Source organism: Canis lupus, chromosome 20 (assembly GCF_048164855.1).
Source record: "Canis lupus baileyi chromosome 20, mCanLup2.hap1, whole genome shotgun sequence".
NCBI lineage: Eukaryota > Metazoa > Chordata > Mammalia > Carnivora > Canidae > Canis > Canis lupus.
Genome location: NC_132857.1, coordinates 12,287,547 through 12,307,418, shown reverse-complemented (window position 1 = coordinate 12,307,418; position 19,872 = coordinate 12,287,547). Strand labels below are relative to the sequence as shown.

Sequence of the window (19,872 nt, the reverse complement as noted above, 5' to 3'; positions counted from 1 at the left end):
GACGGAATATCAAAACATAAAGTAACAATTCCATTATGATATAAAGAGATCCAGCCACACTGGGAACTCAACTATTTCCTTACTTTTGTCTGGTTGCTCAAATAAATTATTTTGTCTCTTCATTCATTCTATTGCCGTTTTCATTTTTGGAAGAAGTTAATTATTTCATGTAATGTAAGAAAGAAAGAAATATTTTATTCATCTTGGCCCATATAATGAAGAAGACAGGAATGCCAAATCATAAAATTTTCAGAAAATAATGCAGAAAAGAGCTAGTTGAAAACTCTTGGAACAAATTGAAAGGTCAAAAATGCATAGGCTTATCTTTGAGAACAGCTGGAATGCCAAGATTTTCACACCTAGAGTGTGTGTGTGTGTATTTTTTTCCTCATGGTTTTGTTGCCGGGAAAAATGAAATAGTTAATGTGCAAAGACAGCTTTCATCAGATATGTGATGAACTGCGAATGCCTTCTGGGCATGAGTAAAATGAATTTAGCTTTAAACTTTATGGCTTTGAAATAGTTATTTTAATCATATGTAAAATTGTTTCAAATAGAATGATTTTACCATTACTTATTTTAACATGGATTTATCAATAAGCTTTTCACATAATACAGTTTCTACAGCTTTGAGTCATTTGTAGATATATTAAGTCTTATAAATTCAGATATTATAATCTCTTGTGGACAATTTAGTGACTAACAGGACAATATAATTATACCCTGTCTCATTTAAAAATTCATATAAAAATTTGAGTGGAAAATTTTCATTTCTAAAACCTAAGAATTCATGTATCAATGGTCTCTGGACTTCAACAGAGAAAAGTAACCATGACTGGTGAGTAAACTAGACATTTTTACACTCTACTTAATTTCATTAATACAATTTCAATACGTGGAAATAGGAGACCTTTAACCTCACTTAAGGCACATTAAAACTGATTAAATAAAAGAGAACTCAATTGTGAATGTGTCTAACTCAAAGCGTATTAACTTAAGTATAAACTCTGTGAAACCATACCCTGTCACAGAGCTTTCCTCATTACATTCACATCACACATTGTTGCCACCGTAAGTACTCAGTGATGCTACTGATTCCATGCTTGTTCTAGAGTTTGAATCATCAACATCCAGTTTGCCCATATGTGAAAATAGACGTGCTCCACTGCATTGCAAGTTTTTTTTTTCTTTCTAAAAATTTTGTTTTGTTTTTGTCTCGGATCTAGAATCACATGTAAGAAAGATATTTCAATTGAAATCATTTTATCACAAAATAATAGCGATCCTTTCTAGGTATATTATCCTATTAACCAAACACTGGCCTGTCACTGGGTCTTTATTGTGTGCGGTACGTTATGTGCCCATATCATCACATGGTTATATGCAGATGAGAGTATCTTTGTAAGTATCTTTGTAAGAAGAGAGGAAAGATGGATGAGAGACAAAACTGCATGTAATTTTGATATCTTAAATGATATGCAGTTTCGTCTCTCACTTATCCACCTTTATACGATTTGTAAGTATTGAGGAGAAGAAATTACAGATACTTCTGATTACACCTACTCATTTGTGTGTTCAAGGGTTGAATTCTTTCTTACCAACTTTTATTACTATCACCAGCTGCAATGAAAAGATAGACTTTAAAAAAATAAATAAATCAAAAAGAAAAGATAAACTTTAAAGGCCACTTTGCTGTGAGAGAGACATTTAACATTTCTTTAAAAACAAAACCAAACCCTGTGGCATTAATAGTTTTGTGCATCATGGAAGATATCAGGTAACAACACAACTTGTTCAAGAAACATTCATACTAAAGACATTTATAGAGGTGAGAAAACCTAAATAGAATGAAAAGTCATTCCTCATTAATAAGTAACTAATGGTTAAAATTTCTTCAAAGCAAAAAAAAAAAAAAAAAAAAAGTCTTCAAAGTAAATGGAAGCAAAGAAATCATCCAGAAGATATCCTTGATAAAAACTAAGTAGTTAAAAGCCAAGTTTGACCTATGTTTATGTAGACACATAAGAATTTTCTGACAATATTAGCGGAAAGATATTGCCAACCATTCCAAGGCAGGGGGCAAATGGAAGAATAAGGTGGTACATGTAGAAAATGATCAGAAGAGCAAAACTCTCTTGAGTTAAAGGGGAAAAAAAAGAGGAGATAGCCATGGCACAAAAGCAGAGACAATTACCTGCCATAATTAATACAAAGATTTTCATTATATCCAAATTTTTTTATATCCAAAATTATATGTTGATGTGTATAATTATGCTACTTAGAAAATTTGTAATTCTTATTTTAAATTGTTAATATAATTATTGTTAAGTTATCTTCTTTGTAGTTGTTACAAAGTACTGACTTAGACCATTCTTTTAGATTGGGGTGGTTTTATCTTGGTCAACTGCTTTTGGCATTTCTAGACATAAAGGGCCTCAATCTGGTAAGAAGCATATTATATAGAGATTGCTTCTGTCTGGAAGCATGTATCATTCCATGTCCACTCTTCCTTAAATCTTATTAGATCCGCATAAATCTATTTGCATTTATAATTATCCATCTCAGTTTTATAATATAATATTTCAGGTTATATATTTCATCCTGTGAAATTTTAGAAGTGTCAAAATATTCTGTCTTTTTTCTGTCATTTTCTCCCCTAAGCTTGTATTATTCTCTTGTATTCAGGAAAAATTTTGATAAATACATTTTGCATTCCTACCAGTTTTTGGCAATTGGGGGATTCTTTTGTCTATTACCATAAAATGCTAATAAGTAACTTTAATAAGGAGTAACTTTAATAAGGAGTAGTAGGACAAAGTTGGTGTCTAGTTAGCTTTAACCTCACCAAAGGGTAAAGCAAGATAAAAGTTCATAACATCTATCAGATAAATGATACATTTCACACGATAAATATTGAAGATAAGAGTCATTAAATGGCCTAGATTCCAGAGCTATAGTGACACTTTTTTTCATGGAGATGTAATAAAAAATAGATTGGTAGGTGTTTGGAAAAAAAAAATAATTGAAATGATAGATGATGACGAGATTTGGTGTTCTCACTACCTATTCCATAGATGCAAATGGCAATGGCCAGCTATTTATGCACATGATACTTATAAGAACATAATGTCAATTTTAAAAATGGGTAGTAGAATATATATATATTTGCCCTTTTTTCTCCTATGGAAGAAAATACTTTGGAAAATAATTCATTGCTCCTTTAAAAATTAATCTTGGAAAAACAATTTCAGGACGTACAAGTTGTTCAGTTTGTTTTCAGTATGCTGTATAAGTACATCAGTCCCCAATTTTTTTTAGAACTATGGTTTCATCAATTCCTTAAATTCGTAACTTTTGTGGAGAGTTGATTAATGGTGATCAAATCTTAGAAAAAAACACATGTAGTCATTTTTCTTGTTATGTGTTATAGTCATTATAGCTTATGTTATCATCCAATACTCTTTATTCACATGTTTCATTTTAAATTGTGATTATGGTCAGAAAAGTGACAATGTAAGAACATGACATCTATAGTTTATATTATTATCCTTTGCTGACATCCTTAGTTATTTTTTCTCAGTTTACAAGTCAAAACACTATTTTCTTTCTCTGAGGATTGCAGTTTCAACTGTTGTATAAATATCACATTGTCTATAGTTTTTTTTTTTTTTCATTTTATCTTTTTAGTGTTTGGGTGACTCATTTCTTTTTACAGTGCCTAGGAAAAGACTGAAAATCATGAAAGAGACTTGAATAAGAAAAACTAATATAATGGTGTTGTCCATGTTTATAATAGTTCAACCTTCTGTTATGGATGATATAAAAAAGCATTTAAATAGAAAAAAAGGCACAATAAGAATGATTTTATTGAATTACATTCCTTTAAGCACTTGTAAGTGGTGCGCACATTTAACATATATCATATACTTATAAAAATAAAAGGATGGATTATACAAAAAATGCGGTTATCATTATATTAGAAGCAATAAAGTGAATGCTTTAATATTTATTTAACAATTTAACCAGGATTTTACCATCACAACAACAAATTTACTCATCGCTGAGCAAGTCTATTTTTGTGTTAAGCTTTCTTCTTTTTTCAATCTAAAGATAATGTTATCTTCTTTGCAGCAAGGAAACTATTTTATGATCATTAATAAAATTACATATGCCAATGGCTATCTTCTTACCAAATATATGGTTTTACATGAAAAGAATGAAACGTAATCTGTCCACCCATAGCAGCCCAAGCAAAAGTATCCTTAGCATAGTAAGTAATTGTTCCTCATCATTATGGAAAATTATAAGGAATGTTTGAGGAGGTGGACTCTGGGGCCAGACTATACATTTTCAAATATGGTTGCACTATGTATTTACCCTGTATCATTAGCAAACATCTCTACTTTAGTCAGTCTCTTTCCTTAACTGGAAAATGAGGACATTATCAAAATGAAACTCCATAGGACAGTTGTGAAGATTTAGGGAGAAAACAAACACTTCAGGCTATGCCTAACATGGTGTCCTACAAGTTTTGGCTACTTTGCAGTATGTATGTAACTTGATAGAGTTCACTAGCCGGCGCTAAGGTGGTGATCATTTTGCAGTAGGTAAGTGTATCAAATCAACACCTTAAGTTTAAACATACCTGTATGTCAATTATATCTCAATTAAACTGGAGAAAACATACAAGAAATAAGTTTTATCTAATATAAAAATGCAGACCTGTGATCTTTCAATGTCAGTGAATGTTTTAATATATTGAATAGTTTCCGTATCATTTATTCAATTCTTAGGTCCCTTCCAGCTGTATTTTATTGTACTGAAGGAGCATTAATCACTTTGATTATAGATGATTCTATTTTAAAGAAAGGTTCAGGGGTACTTGGATGGCTCAATTGGTTAAGCATCCAGACTCTTGATTTCAACCTAGGACATGACCCTCAGGCTCATGAGATAGAGTATCATGTTGGGCTCCATGCTCAGCAGGAAACTGCTTAGGATTCTCTCTCTCCCTTTCCCCCTAACTCTTCCTCCAACTCTCTTTCTCAAAAAAATAAATATTTTTAAAAATAAAAATGAATAAGGGAGCCAAAATGACAAAGAAAAAAAAAATGATATTAAGCAGATCACATTTAACAACTGAGTAAAAGATAACTTCTTCACCATGTGATATAATTTGTAGTTTTGATTTTCCACAGGTGTAGGGTAGGGATATATTTTCTATTTTTTTTTATTTTTCTGTCATTATTGTTGGAGACAAGAAAGGAGGGCTTTTTTTCTGTTTAATTATTTCTTGTTTAGTTTTCACAATTGTTTTCTAACTAAATAAATATAGCAATATGCCTCAAAGTATATATTCCATGGAATATTAACCTAAGAGAAATGTCCTGAAAAATGGATTCCATGATCAAACAGAGCATTACTTGATAAAAGATTTGAGGAATTATGGCATAAAAATACTAGTTTAATGTTGCTTTACTGATCATATCTTTGAGAATCATAAACCTGTCCTGCAGAGCACTTCTAAAAGTTGCATGGACCAATGTTCTATGGAACACTCTTTACGAAAGATTCCCATATAATATTAAATTCAAAACTTCTAATTCTACCCTAATAAACAAAGAACTAAGTAGAAACCCATTTAGTTCAGATATCACATATTATGGGGCAAACATTTGTTGACTTATAATGAATACATTTCATTATGTTTTCATTTTGCAACATTAGTTCAAATAATCTCTTTGCTTTTCATATTATCTGGCTCTTAAATAACTCAGTTGAATTTGTATTTTGGTGTAACAGCTAGTTAAAACATCAACTAAGGCTATCCTTCTAATTAGTCAAGGGAAGTGTAGAATCTAGAAATTAATTAAGAAAAATAATCAAGTAAAAGCAAAAATTCCTAATGAAAATAAAATTTGGTAAATATTTATTTACTCTCTTACTGCTTTCTAAAGAAAATGTTCTTAACTCTGAAAGTAAAATTACCTAGAAATATTGGGATGTTGTTTACCGGGCTAGCTTTGATTTCCAGAAAGCTGAAGATTTATCTCATGAGGCACCCAGGAAATCTTTAAACAAATTTTAACATGAGCCTTTATGAAATAAATACTTCTAAGGGTCAAGAGCATTAAGTTACTATCCTAATAAAACTTATTCTTTGCCTCGATGACTAACAGTTATCATTAGAAACATGAACCATTGTAATAATCCTGTAGTAAATGATACTATTTTATCATACTGAAGTGTTTTGGCTGTTTTCCCTTGATTAAAGTTTCCAGACTACTTTATGTCTATTGCCTTGATTTTTAAAGTTCTCCTCTTTTGTGTTATACTTTCTCTGCTACTTTATACTCAGTGAATCTCAGGCCTACACTGATTGTTCTATATCTAGCCTTGTCCCTCTACTGCCTAGGGCTAGAAGTCTTAACATTTAGTCAGAATCTCTTATCATTTTGATGCCAGTTTATTTCTCTAAGATAGTTAATTAAGATTAATATCTCAGATTTTGTATTTTATCCTTTCACAGGTGGAAGCAATATTATTGTGTTTCTATGTAGTGTTCTTTTAGGAAGCAAAGGGACTTAATTCCACCTCCTTGCTAGTGAGTCCTGAGATCCTTATATTTCACTTGGCTCTAGCTGAGGCACAACCTCATACCTCAAGAGAATAAGATGGAGCACTGCTTAGCTTCTACCTTCAAAGTTTTGGCTCTAACCCTATGCTCTCACACACTGGGAGACCATGGCCCACAAGAAAAATCCCAATTAATGTCACATCTAGGTTTTCCTTTCACCTCTAGGTTCTTCCTTTCAACTCCAGCCTCTCCATTATGCCTACTAGAATCCCAAAACAGACATAAGAAGGTGCTTCTATGTCCTCAGATTTCTGTAAACATTCCCTTTATTTCCTTTCCATCTTCAGAGATGATTTTTCTCAAATGACATGATCATTTTTTATCATTTCTCTGGTAACTGTGTCAAATTGATGTGTTATTGGTCTTTTTTTTAATTATAAACCCTATGTCTCTCTCTTTACACACACACACACACTATATATATATATATATATGCAGGATACAGACAAAATGGGGTAGGTGTTAGTCCTACTCCCCATTTCCACTTCTAAACCATTCTTCCTCATTCCTTTCTGAAAGCCACTGGTTACTTTCTTAGGTATTTCCATTAACTTTACAAACTGTTAATTCTCCTGTTTATCTCCTTTATCAAACTTATTCATTGAAAAATATCAACAAAGACTAATGTCTGACTTTGCACCATCTCTGTTATATATATATATATATATATTTTTTTTTTTTTTTCAAATTTGGTGGTTCTGCAAGGAGGGAGAGATGGAGGTTTATTGACAACACTGCGTTATTGCCAGTGTCTGGAATGCTCACTAAATGCTTACTAAATCCTTTAGTGAGTATTGTATGTAGCCTACTCAAGAACATGTACTATTATAATTATTTTGTTCTTTACTGTTATTGCTTTTGCTTCTGCTGGATCATTTCCATTCGTATGTAGATATCCCTTGTTTTGCTTTAAACAACTTAATTTACTGTCTTTTATGTTTCCCTATTCTTTCATACCAATCCCCTCCCCTAAAGAGTAATTTGATACATGACATCTCCTTTATTTCCTCTTCAGTTTATTCCATTTGGTCACTCATTCTCATGATCCACAAAAATAATTCTCAGATTCATCAAAACCTCAATCTTGGCAAATGTGATACTCATTTACCTTCCTTAACATTGCCTGAACTTTCAATAGCATTTAGCTTGGTGCATCATTCTTCTCTAACTGAAACCTTTTTTTTTTTCTTTTTTCTTCATATCCTAAGTTTCTGTGAAAACTTATTTTTTCCCTGTCTTTTCTTAGGGTCTTTCTTCTGCTATACCTAGAAAGTGAAAACTACAAAAAGTTCGGTGTTAGATGTTCTAGCCAATCTTACCTTAGACAATCAGAAAAGTCTCATAAATCTGTTGCCATATGTATCTTGATAAGTCTCAAGCCTCATCTTCATCTGATCTAGCCCTGGGCCCCAAACACATATGAAACTGTCTGTTTAGCATCTTCATTTGGAAGCCTAACTGGCATATCAAATATAATTCAGACAAAATGTACCTCTCAGTTCCTGCTATAATCTGTTCCTTCTCTAGTGCCATAAATGATGAAACCATCCATTTAGTTCATTGAAATTTTCAACAAGAAAATACAGAAGATACGATTCATTTAACTCTTTTCCCCATATTTTAAGCTTACTATAAGCAATTTCTTTTGGTTCAGCCTCAAAAATATTTTTCTAACTTTAATTACATTTTACTATCTTCATTTTACAACTAATTTTCAGCCACTATCATCTCTTGAATGGAATATATGTATATATATGTATATATGTATATATATGTATTTAGTATATTACTAAGCAGACTGTACATTTTATTTTTGGCACAGCAGTTACTGGAATCTTTCATTTATATAATAAACATGATCATAGTAATATCTTGCTTATTATCCTTTGATGGTTTTCATTTCAAGCAAAAACAAATCCAAACTCCTACCATGGCCTATAAGATGCTTTACAAACTCACTTGTTCCCCAGTCACTGGCCTTTTCTCCAGTCACTTTTCCCCTGTCTCATAAGGACCTGATGTAGTATCCTGACTTTTTATTTATTTTCTTGTTTTTGTTTGTTTTGTTTTGTTCTATTAATATCTGTAAGATTTGAATATGTTTTTTCAGAGCTTATTATTTCTTTCCATACTATTTTGTTTGTTTGTTTCAAGAGAAGAATTTAGTGATTCACCACTTACATACAACACAGTTCTCATCCCAACAAGTGCCTTCCTAAATACTTATGACCCATTTAGCCCATTACCCCACCAATCTCCCCTCCAGCAAGCCTGTTTGTTCTCTATAGTTAAGAGTCCCTTATGGTTTGCCTCTTTTTATTTTTATCTTATTTTGTTTTCCTTCCCTTTCCCCTATGTTCATCTGTTTTGTTTTTTAAATTCCATGCATGAGTGAAATCATATGGTACTTGTCTTTCTCTGACTGACTTATTTCTCTAGCACATAATAATAATACTCTCTAGCACCATCCACGTCAGAGTTTTTTTTTGATGGCTGAGTAATATTCTATTATTTATATGTATCACCTCTTCTTTAGCCATTCATCAGTTGATGGGAAATTTTTTTTTAAGATTTATTTATTTGAGAGAGAGAGAGTTCAAGTCACAGAGAGGAGAAAGGTAAGAGAGAGAGAGAGAGAGGGAGAGAAGCAGACTCCCTGCTGAGTGCATGGGGCTCGATCTCATGATCCATGAGATCATGACCTGAGACAAAACCAAGAGTCGGACATGTAACCAACTGAGCCACCCAGGTGCTCCCCTTCCTTTAAAAAAAAAAAAAATTTACTTACTTATTTGAGAGACAGAGAAGTCAGTCGATGGACATTTGGGCATTTTCCCATAACTTGGCTATTGTGGATAATGCTGCCAGAAATACTGATGTGCATGTGCCCCTTCGAATTAGTATTTTTGTATCCTTTGGATAAATATCTAATAGTGCAAGTTATTATTTATAATTATAATAATTGTAACAATAATTATAATAATAATTATAATTATTTATAGTTTATTTATAATTATTTATAATTATTATACTGTTATTATGAATAAGAGTATGAATAGGTGTCATTATGAATATAGAATAACCCCTCTACTGTTTTCCAGACCAGCTGCACCAGTTTTCATTCCCACCAACAGTGCAAGAGGGTTGCCCTTTCTCACATTCTCACCAACTGTTGTTTTCTGAATTGTTCATTTTAGCCATTCTGACAGGTGTGAGGTGGTGTCTCATTATGGTTTTGATTTATATTTCCCTGATTATGAGTGGTGTTGAGCATTTTTTTCATGTGTCTGTTTGGCCATTTGTGTCTTCTCTGGAGTAATGTATCTTCATGTCTTCTGCCCATTTCTTAATTGGATTATTTATTTCTTCTGATTGTTATATAGCTTTCTTCTTAGTATTCACATGATAGTTCTACTATCATACCTTCAGAGATTCCATTCCTCCCAGCCTAAAATATTCTCTATCCTATTATTATCCTAGTTTTTAAAACCATCATAGTACATCACCATCATTGTCACATCTGAGTCTTTTTCATGTTTATATATTTCCATGCTTTTTCTCTCTCCTTTTCATTAATATATAAGCAGTCTCTCTGAGTGCAGCCTATCTGATCTTGTAAACTACCAAATCCTCAGGGCCTAAAAGATATCTGCCACAATTTAGTGTTCAGTAATACATTTAATGCATTCTGACATGCACCAGTGGTAAAATGCTGAACAAGAAAATGGCAGTACCAACCATTAAGGAGTTTACAACCTGGCAGATGAAAAAGATGATTAAATATACAGTTCAATTAAGGGTTTTAAATTTATGCTAAAGAAATATTAGTTGTAATAGTAGACCATATAGGGATACAATGTAAATCATATGTTCAAGAATGTTTTATCCAAATGAAATTGTGGTGGAGGGCAGTTTCTTACAAGATTGGTTCATATAGAGAACATAGCATAAGTTCAAAAAATCCACAAGGCAGAAAGGGTGGAAAATTTCTACAAGACAGTAAAGTTTCCTCTGGGTGCACCATAGCATGATGTGCTAGAAGCTGAAGCTATTTAAGCAAGGGTGTGTCCAACTAAGTTTAAAATGAATTATAAGTAGAAATAACTTCAAGCATGAGTGCATCATAATGACATTTATATTGTATGCTAATTATTTTGATTGACAATTGAAAATTTATTTTGAATGAAGCAGGTTATGAAAGAAAGAGAGAGTTAAGGGACTGGTAGTGGATGGATGAGACAATGACTCTCATTAACATGAACTCTACTTTTGTTTTTCTTTAAGACAAAAAAGCATGTTATTATATGTATAGTTCTACTTGTTCTTCTTTAGATTGTGAGATTACAGAATTTTTAAGGTAATTATATGTTTATTTGTGCCAATATTTTAAGTTACCACATAATGAATGGTTATATTTTATTAATATTATTATTATTATTATTATTATTATTATTATTATGGTAAGAATAATTAACAGGTCTACCCTTTTAACAGAGTAAACTGATGCTTGCAATTATAAAAGAAAGAACAAAAAGATAAGAACAGTTAAGAATAACACAATGTAGGAATGCACAGAATATAAAGGTCATTCTAAATGTTTCTGAATAAAAGTCCTGGAAATAATAATATTGGCATTTTAATTTTCTAATTCAATATTTCCAAATATGTGTGTGTGAAATTATCTAAATTTGTTTATTGAAAGATCCTTCATAATCCTTTATTCCTAAGCATATATTATTTATGTACACATGTTGAGGATATTTATATTTAAGAAATTCCTTGGGGGAATGCCGGGGTGGCTCAGCGATTGAGCGTCTGCGTTGGGCCCAGGGAATGATCCGGGGTTCCAGGATCTAGTCCCACATCAGGCTTCCTGCATGGAGCCTGCTTCTTCCTCTGCCTGTGTCTCTGCCTCTCTATGTGTGTCTCTCATGAATAAAGAAAGAAATAGGGATCCCTGGGTGGCGCAGCGGTTTGGCGCCTGCCTTTGGCCCAGGGTGCGATCCTGGAGACCCGGGATCGAATCCCACATCAGGCTCCCGGGGCATGGAGCCTGCTTCTCCCTCTGCCTGTTTCTCTGCCTCTCTCTCTCTCTGTGACTATCATAAAAAAATAAAAATTAAAAAAAAAAAAAGAAAGAAAGAAAAATCTTTAAAAGAAATTCCTTGGGCATGTATTCAACAAAAATTTGAAATAATTGTACAAAAGCACATTCCAAAATAGTGTATCCCAGCCTTTTCTAAAAAGTAGACCTAGAGGATATTACTAACATATCCATGTAAATTCTTTAGATGGCAAATTATGGGTCTAGATCTTATCAATGAATACCTTACCTTTAAACTAAGCAATCAGTATACAAATCTATTACTAAAGAAAGAAAAGTTGGGATCCTTGGGTGGCGCAGCAGTTTGGCGCCTGCCTTTGGCCCAGGGGCGATCCTGGAGACCCAGGATCGAGTACCATGTCGGGCTCCCAGTGCATGGAGCCTGCTTCTCCCTCGGCCTGTGTCTCGCCTCTCTCTCTCTCTCTCTCTGTGTGTGTGTGTGTGTGTGTGTGTGTGTGTGTGACTATCATAAATAAATAAAAATTAAAAAAAAATAAAAATAAAGAAAGAAAAGTTTAGGCAACTGTCTTTATTCTAAACTAAAAGGACTAATAGGGCAGCCCGGGTTGCTCAGCGGTTTAGCGCGGCCTTCAGCCCAGAGCCTAACCCTGGAGTCCTGGGATCGAGTCCCACGTCGGGCTCCCTGCATGGAGCCTGCTTCTCCCTCTGCCTGTGTCTCTGCCTCTTTCTCTCTCTGTGTGTGTCTTTCATGAATAAGTAAATAAAATCTTAAAAAAATAAAATAACAGAATAAAGTAAAATAAAATAAAATAAAATAAAATAAAATAAATAATAAAAGGACTCCGAGTAAATAAAGAACGAAGGAAATAACCATAACAAACTGAGGACATATTACATATAAGGTCAGTTTTGTAGTTAGTCTCAAGTAGTAATTTGTTTTTTATTTTTTGTTTTTTTTTTAATAGTTTATCTATTTATTTTTGAGAGACAGAGAGAGGCAGAGACACAGGCAGAGGGAGAAGTAGGATATGGGAAAATGTCAACTTCTGTTGTGTAATGCTCATGTATGTATGTTTGTATTAACTAAGATAAATGTCTATTCAAGTCTTGTGCCCACTTTTAAATTGGACTATTTACTTTTTTTGATAATTGAGTTGCATGAGCTCTATAAATTTGGGGTATTAAATCCATAAGTGTGTATGGTTTCTAAATAATCTTCCCAATTCTATAGATTTGCCTTCTCAATGTATTGATTGTTTCCTTTGCTGTGCAGGAGCTTTCTATTCGATATGGTTGTTGACTATGCTCTCTGTGTCTTATCCAAGAAATCACTACCAAGTCTGCGGCAGCTTTAAAACCTCCAGTTTTTTTGATAAAGTAGTTACATGCTTCCTGATCAGACTGCCATAAGCCATGCTTTTGCAATCTTTTAAAGATATTTTCAATTACTTCTAATCAGTTAGATAAGCCTTGTGAATAATTTGATAATGCTGCATTTCTGACTTATTCAATTGTTCTCCAGGTGACTTTAATGAAATATATAAGACAAAAAATAGACTGCATTTAATTTTCTGAAATGTTATTTCTTAGAATCCAACATTATAAAAAACAAGAATCCAACATTATCTTCTAGGCTTTAAGAATTCTATGATATGATAATAAAAATAATTCTGTTAATAATTCCAGGTAAAGTATGTAGGAAATGAGAACAGAATAAACAAGAAACCTAGAGTCACTATGTTATAGAGAGAGGGAGATATGAGTAGTTGATTATTATTTGAGGTAATAGTAAAAATATATACATCAAGAATGTGTGTATGTGTACATCAAAGTGAGGAAACTATACCCTGTGTTTTGCTGATCTAAATATTTATTTAAATTATATCTGTTTAAATCAGTAAGTCAGTTTATAGTACACTAAGAGAGACCTAGTTGGCTACTCTCATTTCAATGGGAAATCAAACAGTATGAAATTGCCTCCCATCTGTAGAAGATGGAACTTATATTGCGACATCAAGGGTACCAAATTTTAAAGAACTCACCTACATGACTTGTGTTTGATCATTTACACATATTTTCCAAAACTCAGAACCTTTCCATCACTGTGATGGCTTGAGTGAAATTACCTATCAGTTATTTGTGATGTATTCCGAATGAAATATGTTATTGGACACTTTGCCTATAATTCTCATATATTCCACCATAATCCTGAAAGGGGCATTATGATTTTAATTCAAGGTGTAAAGAAAGAGATTAAGATTTAAAAATCTGTATTTTATACAGGTTATCACAGCATGTAATTATAGGTGTTATATATATATATAATGATATTTCTGTTATTGTATAAATGCTGATTATAGTAACACATTGTCAAAATTTAAGTCAACTTTTTTACTAATGTGTTGTCTTTGAAATACAGCCTCTGAAACCACATTTATATAAAAAAGTTATTTTTAAAAAAATATATCTGTAGTCGATTTGTGTTTAGCAGTGAATTCTGTGCTGTGCTAGTTCTGTTCTAAATGAGTAAAGAGAACTGTTTTGATTATTTTTCATTTTGTGGAAATAATGGGAAAAAAATGGATATACTTTTTAACACTCCCCCATCAGAAAAAAAGCTTTTTTTTTTAAGAATACTGCTGAATTACAATTTTTTTGAATTACAATTTTGAATTGAAGAATTTATGTTTTTACTCTTATTTGCAAGTTGGGTAAAATATATTCTTCTTCATAATACATTTATCTTCTAAAAAACAACAGATATAAACCCCCCAGCCCAATGCAAATGGTTATCTGTGATACATCAGGAGTTGTAGGTCAAACTTCCTAAAAGAAGAGTTCGATTTCTTTACTCTTCCAGGGACCATGCACTCTAATTTTTAGTTAACATATTTCTATATGCAGTAGCTAAATTTTGTAGAGTGATGTCCAAGCTCTTCCCAATGATTTCTACTTGATAGGGCCATTCTGCTATCTTAGGCCAGTCTACCTCAGCCATCAAAAACTTGACTCTCTTCTTTTTCTTTGCATGACCCCCTTGCAGGTTAAATTCCTCAGGGAATTGCCTTGGCCAAATTCTTGATATTCTTACAGAGAATAGGTAAATATACTTCCTATCAGGAGATATTTACTGCGTATGACATACATCTCAAGTTTTATTAGAAATAATCACGTAAAATTGCTTTACTATATTTTAGTATCTATGAACATTTATCAAAAGGAGTTTTAATTAAATCCCAGAAAGAGTAGATGTATTTGTAGTTGGGAATTATTGCCAGGTAATTGTTTCCACTTGGCTGTATTATACAGACTGTGACTTTAAATTTTGTCTTGCAGGGATGCCTGGGTGGCTCAGTGGTTGAGGGTCTGCCTTTGGCTCAGGGCGTGACCCTGGAATCCTGGGATCAAGTCCCACATCAGGCTTCCTGCGTGGAGCCTGCTTCTCCTTCTGCCTATCTCTCTGCCTCTCTCTCTCTTCCTCTCTCTCTCTTTCATGAATAAATAAATAAAATATTTTTAAAAATCGTGTTGCAAATCTTTGAATTTTTCCTTCTTTGGAAGCAGGATGATTTAAGGTATTTCACTAGCTTCTGCCATTGTCTAAACAAATATGCAGTTTATGGAACAGAAAAGAAGAAATTTTTATTTTCTCATAACTTTCCCAGGAAGATAGATTCCAAAGTTTGCAAGGTATTTACATCCATTGCACTTTTGTTCTTCACATTTAAATAAGACATCTCCAGTTTTATTTCTACCTCATTGCTTTATTGATTGATTGATCTGGAATGAATAAAGTATATCTAGAGGATGTTGACAATGGAGGGAAGGTACTTTGATTTGCATCACCCAAGAGAAAGCTAAGGATTTCTGAATATTAAGATTAGCTTGTAAACTAGAGTTAATAAAATAAATAGTAATGACAATAATGTACTATGAAATGATTATTTGATATTGGCTATATCTTAATAAAGTAAATATACACTTTTATACTTAGCCATCACTTGCAAAATGTAATTTATCATATTGTGGTAATCATATTTATATCAAATTTGAAAATTTTAAATTTATTTTAAAGTATTTTGTATTTATTTGGTCACAAATCTTACAAATTCCTTAATTGTATTATATTAGGGGAATTATAAATATTTAACATTGTTTTTCTCAAGTAAGTAGAAATTCAGCCTAATTTGATTGGCTTTGATCCATGGTCTCACAATATTTCCCAGAATAAAGAAAAATATAGAAGTTTACAGGTGAAAAGATTGAGATGTATATGCAGAAGATGACCCTATTTTTTCCCCTTTTGTCCTTCCTCTTTGGTCAAACTTCCCATAGGAGAAGTTAAAAAAAGTCCTGATTAAGCATTTGTTCATGTTGAGAAACACAGAATAAACTCATTAAAAATAGTATTAGGTTATGATGTATAACTTTTAATAAAAAATCGAAAGTATTATTGATGGCTTTTATTTATATTTTTAAATTCTACCTTTTAAAAAAAAATTTATTTATGATAGTCACAGAGAGAGAGAGAGAGAGAGGCAGAGACACAGGCAGAGGCAGAAGCAGGCTCCATGCACCGGGAGCCTGACGTGGGATTCGATCCCGGGTCTCCAGGATCGCGCCCTGGGCTGAAGGCGGCGCTAAACCGCTGAGCCACCCAGGGATCCCTATTGATGGCTTTTAATCAATTTTTCTATTCACTATTATTCTAGCAAAACTTTCTCCTTTGACAGTTCTTCTTCCTGAAAAACTTGTTCAAACTTTGGTTCCTTCTGTTTCTTAACATTATGTCAAATTCCAAATAAAACTTTTTAAAAGCAAGACAACTTTGTAAATTTTCTTTTGTGATTGAATGTTTACATTTAGAATGATAACCAAAGGCATTTTATGAATATGTGAATTAGTCATATAAAATTATAATTATGATTAATACCAAGACATCCAGTTCTCCAAATACTCATTTATGATTATGTAATTTCACATTTTATAGGAAGAGCTGGTAGTTTAACCTATAAGTTTAACCCAAAATATGTATTCTCCATTTGTTTTTATTACTTATATTTATTTAAAGAATTTATCACAGTGGAATAGACTGAATTTTGTAGGATAGGCTAAGTGGATTCAAAATTGCAGATGAGGGATTTAAGCTTTATGCCAGTAACATTTTCATTCATAGTACATAGGTAAATTAGAACAACAACCTAGATCACTAAATCTGAAGCATTTTGATCTTTTAAACATGACTCCACTTAGGGGCTCTGGGTGGCTCAGTCGGTTGAATGATTAATACCTGGTTTCTGCTCAGGTCATGATCTCATGGGTTGTAGGACTTATCCACGTGGGCTCTGAGCTCAGCATGGAATCTCCTGGAGATTCTCTAGCTCTACCCCTAACTCCCACTCATTCTCTTTCTCTCAAATAAATAAATAAATCTTTAAACATGGCTCTACTTAGATCAATAAAGACAGAGAGTATCTATGGTTTGGAGAGAAATGTTAAATTAAGAGCTAATTTTAATAAATTACCACAGAGACACTGTGGACAACTCATAAACATCACCTACAAAGTCTCCCTAGGTATTAAATTTCCAACACCCTATCCAGGTCTCATAAAATCTGCATTGAAGGAAGTATCTGGCAAGAAACAGTTTAGTGGTTTCATTTTTCTTTCTCAGACCATAGACCATTCCTGGGCTTATTCAAAAGATTATATTTGATGCAGAGTTCACAGAGAAACTTGTCCAAAAAATACTTGCTACCATATTTTTTTTTCTCTCTACCCTGACCACCCATTTGGCAAGCAAAACTAAACATGCATCAAGTGAACCATGCTTATACTTTTAAACAGTCACATTTTTTTTTTAATGGAAGAGACAGTCTATAAAAAAGAAAGCTAGAATGTAGTATCCATGAGAGCAGGGGTTCTTGAGTATTTTTTTTTTCTCCATTGCCCCCAGATTAAGCCTATTTCATTGAGTAAGTATTTGTCGGGTGAATTAATGAAGATGCTTTGCCTGCTCCACTCTCTATTTCTCTTTTCCATGACCACAGGGTAGATAACTGGGTATATAATACAATTTCTTCTAGGTCAAGTATGACTGATGAAGGACACAATGGTCTTGGCTTCTCTTGAAGAACAGTTTGCTTGCTTTGGGATGCCTGCCAATGATTTCTATGTAAATGAAAGCTAAAGGGTAGAATCCTGTTCCAGGGTATGTAATTTTCTGGTGCTATCACAAATTTCCACAAATGCAGTGACAAAAATGGCACAGATTTATTTTTTTTACACTTCTAGAGGCAGAAATCTAAAGGAAGCCTTAAGGAGCTAAAAGCAAAGTGTCATTGGGGTTGTGTTCCTTCTCGAGGTTCCAAGAGAGAATCTATTTCTGGCCACTTCTGCTCCCAGCGGCTCCTGGACACATTACTCTACTCATGTTTCAAGGTGTTTTAGGTGTGACCATTATTTTTTAATTTTGTCATCATCATTATTTTATCATTGCTATCATATTATTTTTGTCATTGTTAATGCTTAAATGATTTCACTGGATTGAGTTAATATTTTTGTATTTTGATTAATTCGCTCTTTTCCAAGTGGTGGTTAGAGTAGGCCGATTCTCTATAGTCACAGAAATTATTTTTTCTCTTCTGCAAAGATATTTGGGTATATGTTTTATGTTTGAGTCCACCATCTATTATGTATTCTTTACCAATTTCTTATTTTAATATTTATAATTCTTTTTTCCCTTAAATTCTTATAATATATATTACCTCATCATTACTGTTTTTTACTCTTACTCAATTATTTAATTATTCAATAATACTTTTTAAGGAATGCTTTTCTCTTTCTTCATATTTGCACAAATGACATAAGAACTCTGAATACAAACAAAAGATCATTCCATGAATCGATTTTCAAAGCTTGTTCTTTCCAAAATACATCTTTAAATATAAACTGATTAAAATTTCTAGTAGCCATTATTGTGAAAATAATTTAAGTCTAGAAGATACAATATGTCATAAAGGGTCATGGCTACTATATTTTTTAAGTATTCACAATTAGATATCTCTTCAATAGCAAATCATTTTGATTAAGGGCTCTTGATACTGAATAATAATGTAAAAAATAACTTTCAATGAGGATAAATACATGTTGCCATTTATAAATTATATTAAAATGTAACGGAAATTAGAAAACTAATAGGAAATGGCATCATTTTTAGATTTGTCTTCCTAATTTTAAAATTAACCTTTTGTACTAAGATCAGGTTTTTCTTTCCTGCAACAATATCATCAGCATAAAAGTTATAACTTGCTCAAGAATAAAAGGGTGACACTTCATGGAAATTACTTGTCATCATAGTGGTTATATTTTGGTAATTTAAAAAATATTTTGGTAATTTAGATCTAATATTTCAAATCCATCTTCAAGCTCAACTGCAATATTTATTTGCAATAACAACTGTTTACAGGGCAGAGGACAAGTGCATGTAAATTTGACAGTTTCAAAATGAGACAAGGAATTGCATGTTAAATCATTAAAATGCACATTCAGATGGAAAAAATCTTGAAATGTTTTGTCAAAATTCTTTGGTTTCATTGCAATTAACTTTGCAAGCTATAAAGCTGTAAATTTTCTAAAGGAATTGTTTACACATTTTTACATGATGAAAACTGAGTTTGTAAGGAAAATGAGTTAATGGTTAATGGACTATTCATGGTTAAATTTGTAAGATGAGATTTTACTGTTTTAACTAAAAAGGCTGTGAAAATCTCAGTTGATGATCTCCTGGTTATGCTATACTTTTGAATATTTATCTTTTTCAATAATTGATCATTTATCTTATTTTTTTTCTTTTAATAAATCAATATAAAATTTGGAAGGATATTTTTATGAGTCATTTCTTAGATTTATCTTACAGATTAAAAATAGGCAGTAAATGTAGAATTCTGGTTTTGAACAAGGGTTAACATTAAAGTTATTTATTAAGGTTAACATTTATTAAAAGTATACTTGAATAATGTATATGTGTGCAGATGTTTATAAGTGTACATAGGTATGAGTATTTTAAAATTATTTCTTCTGTTCACAATCAGTCCTAAAATTAGTCCTAAAATCTTTTGTTCTCTTCCAACTTTTTTATTCCTTTAGCAGTCACTTAAACATGTTCTAA

The 19,872-nt window shown here is 32.3% G+C and overlaps 1 long non-coding RNA gene across 1 annotated transcript in view; it reads left to right on the top strand.

Annotated features, from left to right (window-relative positions):
- Positions 1–15,677, top strand: part of LOC140611668 (uncharacterized) — a 37,767-nt gene extending 22,090 nt beyond the window's left edge. The window contains exon 5 of the long non-coding RNA XR_012012781.1: positions 14,746–15,677. This is a non-coding gene — a long non-coding RNA (uncharacterized lncRNA). The remainder of the gene's footprint in view (positions 1–14,745) is intronic.
- The last annotated feature ends 4,195 nt before the right edge of the window (positions 15,678–19,872 follow it).